Raw genomic sequence first — 5,156 nt, forward strand, 5'->3', positions numbered from 1 at the left:
GTTGCCCTTAATGTCTGTGCTGCTGGGGTTATACGTAGGAAACGGTCTCCTGTGCCCATATGTTGTAGAGTACTTCCCACTTTCTCCTCTGTCAGGCTCAGTGTGTTCCAATTAATATTGAGGTCTTTAACCCATTTGGACTTGAGTTTTGTGCATGGTGATAGATATGGATCTACTTTCATTCTTCTACAGGTTGACATCCAGTAATGCCAGCACCATTTGTTGAAGATGCCCTCTTTCTTCCATTGTGTACTTTTAGCTCCTTTATCAAAAATCAGGTATTCATAGGTTTGTGGGTTAAGATCCGGGTCTTCTATTTGATTTCAGTGGTAGACTTCTCTGTTTTTATGCCAATACCACGCTGTTTTCAATACTGTAGCTCTGTAATAGAGTTTGAAGTCAGGGATGGTAATGCCTCCAGAAGTACCTTTATTGTATAAGATTGTTTTGGCTATCCTGGGTTTCTTGTTCTTCCATATAAAGTTGATTATTGTCCTCTCAAGATCTGTGAAGAATTTTGATGGGATCTTTAAGGGGATTGCATTAAATCTATAGATTGCCTTTGGTAGTATTGCCATTTTTACTATGTTGATCCTCCCAATCCAAGAGCAAGGAAGATCCTTCCATTTTCTGGTATCCTCTTCAATTTCTTTCTTCAAAGACTTAAAGTTCTTGTCAAATAGGTCTTTCACTTCCTTGATTAGAGTTACCCCAAGATATTTTATGCTATTTGTGGCTATCGTGAAAGGTGAAGCTTCTCTGATTTCTTTCTCTGCTTCCTTATCCTTTGTATATAGGAGGGCAACTGATTTTTTGGAGTTGATCTTGTATCCCGCCACGATACTAAAGGAGTTTGTCAGCTGTAGGAGTTTTTGGTGGAGTTTTTCGGGTCGCTTATGTACACTATCATATCATCTGCAAATAACAAAAGTTTAACTTCTTCCTTTCCAATTCGAATCCCCTTGATCCCCTTGTTTTGTCTTATTGCTATTGCTAGAACTTCAAGCACTATATTGAAGAGATAAGGAGAGAGTGGACAGCCTTGTCGTGTTCCTGAATTTAGTGGGATGGCCTTGAGTTTCTCTCCATTTAATTTGATGTTAGCTGTCGGCTTGCTGTAAATAGCTTTTATCATATTTAGGTATGACCCTTGTATCCCTAATCTCTCCAAGACCTTTATCATAAAGGGGTGTTGAATTTGTCAAATGCTTTTGTCCTGGCATCTAATGACGATGATCACTATAGATTTTTGCCTTCAGTTTATTTATATGATGGATTACATTGATAGATTTTTTCGGTCAGTTGAACCAGCCCTGCATCTCTGGGATGAGCCTACCTGATCATAGTGGGATAATTTTTTCTAATGTGTTCTTGGGTTCTGTTTGCCAGTATTTATTGAGAATTTTTTGCATCGATGTTCATGAGTGAGCTTGGCCTGTAATTCTCATTTCTTGGTTGTGTCTTTGTGTGTGATTTAGGTATCAGGGTAACTGTAGCTTCCATAAAAGGAATTTGGCAATGACTCTTTCTGCTTTCTATATTATGAAATACCTTAAGGATGTATAGGTATTAGGTCTCTTGGAAGTTCTGGTAGAATTCTGCATTGAAACCATCAGGTCCTGGGCTTTATTTGTAGGGAGGTTTCTGATTAACGTTTTCTAGTTCTTCGCGAATAACAGGTCTATTTAGATTGTTCACCTGGTCCTGGTTTAACCTTTGGTATATGGTACTTACCTTAAAATGTCAATTTCGTTTTACATTTTCCAATTTTTGTGGCACACAGGCTATTGTAGTAAGATCTAATGATTCTCTGAATTTCCTCTGTGTCTGTGGTTATGCCCCTTTCATTTCTGATCTTATTTAATTTGCGTGTTCGTCGGTGGTCCTCTTCTCTGCCGTTTGATTAGTTTGGCTAGGGGTTTGTCCAATCTTGTTGACTTTCCTCCAAGAACCAGCTTTTTTGTTTCATTGATTCTTTGGATTGTTTTTCTGTGTTTCATTTTGTTGATTTCGCCTCAGTTTGATTATTTCCCAGTCTCTCTACTCCTCCTGGATGAGTCTGCTTCTTTTTTTTTATTTAGGTTTTTCAGGTGCGCTGTTTTAAGTCTCCAATGAGTGCTTTCTTTCTCCATTTTCTTTAAGTAGGCCTTAGTGCTATGAACTTTCCTCTTAGCAACTTGCTTTCATTGTGGTCCCCTAGGTTTGAGTATGGTTGTGTCTTTATTTTCATTAAATCCAAGGAAGACTTTATTTCTTTTCTTTATTTCTTCCTTTACAAAGGTGTGGTTCAGTAGTTGACTGTTCAGTTTCCATGAGTTGCTAGGCTTTTCTGGGTGTAGCATTGTTGTTGAATTCTAATTTTAAATCCATGGTGATCCGATAAGACACAGGGTGTGTTACTAATATGTTTTTTGTAACTGTGGAAGTTTGCTTTGTTACCAAGTATATGGTCAATTTTCGAAAAAGTTCCATGAGACAACAGAGGAAGAAAGGTATATTCTTTCCCTATTGTGGGTGGAATGTTCTATAGATGTCCTGTTAAGTCCATTTGGTCATTACCCCTCCACTTAAATCTTTTAATTCTCTGTTAGGTTTCTGTCTGATTGATCTGTCCATTGGTGAGAGAGGAGTGCTGAAGTCTCCTACCTATAATATGTTGGGTTTGATGGCTGGCCTTGAGTTCTAGTAATGTTTCTTTACATAAGTGGGTCCTTTTATATTAGGGGCATAGATATTCAGGATTGAGACTTCATTCTGATGGATTTTTCCTGTTATGAGTATAAAATGTCCATTTCTATCTCTTCTGATTGATTTTAGTTTGAAGTTAACCTTGTTAGAATTAGTATGAACCACCCACTTATTTCTTAGGTCCATTTGCTTGATAAACCTTTTCCCAACCCTTTACTCTGAGTAGATGTCTGTCTTGTGGTTAGGTGTGTTTCTTGTAAACAACAAAATGTTGGATCCTGTTTTCATATCCAATCTCTTAGCCTGTGCATTATAAAATATATAAAAGGTGAATTGAGTCCATTGATATGAAGTGATATTAAAGACCAGTGGGTTGTTAACTCCGGTCGTCATTTTTGTTTTTTTTTTGGGTTTTTTTGGTAGGAGAGATTGCAATGTCTCCCCTTCTTTGAGATGTGCTGGTAAAGGGTTGCTAGATGTCTTAGTTATTGTGGGCATTGTTGGACTCCTTGGTTTTGTGATTTTCCTTCATTACTTCTGTAAGGCTGTATTTGTGGCTACATATTCTTTAAATTTGTTTTTAATCCTGAAAAAATTTGTTTTCTCCATTTATAGTGAAAGAAATCTTGGCTGGGTATAGTAGTCTGGGCTTGCATCCATGGTCTCTTAGTTTCTGCAGTACATCTATCCAGGACCTTCTGGTCTTCATGGTTTCCATAGAGAAGTCCGGGGTAAGTCTGATAGGTTTACCTTTATAAGTTACTTGACCTTTTTCCTTTGCAACTCTTAATATTCTTTCTTTATTCTGTATGTTTTGTGTTTTGATTATTATATGGCGAGGGGATTTTTTTTTTTGATCCAGTCTATTCGGTCTTCTGTATGCTTCTTGAACCCTTCATAGGAATATCTTTCTTTAGATTGGAAAGTTTTCTTCTATAATTTTATGAAATATATTTTCTTGGACCGTTGAGCTGTAGTTCTTTCTCCTTCTTCTACCCCTATTTATTCTTAGGTTTGGTCTTTGTATTGTGTCCCAGATTTCATGAATGTTTTGTGATGAGAATTTGTTGGATTTGCTGTTTTCTTTGGATCAGTGCGTTTATTTTCTCTATGGTATCTACAGAATCTGAGATTCTTTCTTCTATCTCTTGTATTCTGTGGTTATGCTTGTACTGTAGTCTCTATTCATTTGCCTAGATTTTCCCAATCCAGCAAGCCCTCGGTTTGTTTTTTCTTCCTTGCCTCCATTTCACTTTTCAAGTCTATGACACTGTTTCCCTGATCTGATTGATTGTTTTCCTTGGTTTCCTAGATCTCATTTATGGATTTACTCAGTTCTTCAAACATTTTGTTATTCTTTCATCCATTCCTTTAAGGGAGTTTTTTCAACCTCCTGTTTAAGGGCTCTATTCACTTTCAAAAGTCAATGTTTCCTAACTTCTTCTTCATTGAGGTTGTTCAAAGCCTCCTGTTGTAAGGATTGCTGGGTTCTGGTCGATTTTCATGTTGTTTTTCAGATTTTTGGAGGAATTCTTGCATTGGTGCCTGCCCATCTCTTCTTCTGAATGCTGCTCTATGGAACTTCTTTTACAGGACTAGCTCCCAGACAAGGGCCTACCTTGCTGCAGGCAGGCTATTGAAACAAAGAAACTCCTGGCCTGCCGGTTGCACTCCCTACCCGCGTCCCAGAACCCTGATTCAGGCTGAGCTGGAGATGTTATGAACCCGAAGAGGGGAGGAAGAGGGAGGGTTTTTCTGGATGCAAGCTGGGTGGGGTAGGAAGAGAGAGGCAGTAGCCAGGGAGAGTAGCCCCAGCCGGAAGACCAGGAAGTGTAGGGTGTTGAGGAGAGGCTGTGCTCCATCTCCCTGGCTGCTGCTGCGGGGTCAGAAACTCACTCACCTCCCAGATGTATCTTCTGGTGCTGAGATCAGGTGTCCTGCTTGCCCTCTACTGTATTTGATTTCAATCTTAAGACCTACATTATTCTAGGTGTCCTATGTAATCTGCTACAATAAACCTCTTGCATTCCAAGCCATTCTAAATATATTATAAAATATTCTTTCTAAGATGAAACTATCAGGCTTGTCTTAAAGATTCATAATATAAAGTCCAATTTTCTTTGTTTGGGCTATAAGGAACTTACCCCTCCAAGTTCATCTCTTCCCACTTCCTTCATACACGCATCTAGTTTGGTCTACTTAAAATGTCTTGTCTCTTGGGCTGGAGAGATGGCTCAGCGGTTAAGAGCATTGCCTGCTCTTCCACAGGTCCTGAGTTCAATCCCCAGCAACCACGTGGTGGCTCACAACCATCTGTAATGAGATCTGGTGCCCTCTTCTGGCCTGGCCTTCAGGCATACACGCAGACAGAATATTGTATACATAATAAATAAAAAAATTTTTAAAAGTCTTGTCTCTACACCTGGACAGGTGCCACTATTTCCTGTGCTGGAATGTATCTCTTGAAT

Source organism: Arvicola amphibius, chromosome X (genome assembly GCF_903992535.2).
Source record: "Arvicola amphibius chromosome X, mArvAmp1.2, whole genome shotgun sequence".
Classification (NCBI taxonomy): domain Eukaryota; kingdom Metazoa; phylum Chordata; class Mammalia; order Rodentia; family Cricetidae; genus Arvicola; species Arvicola amphibius.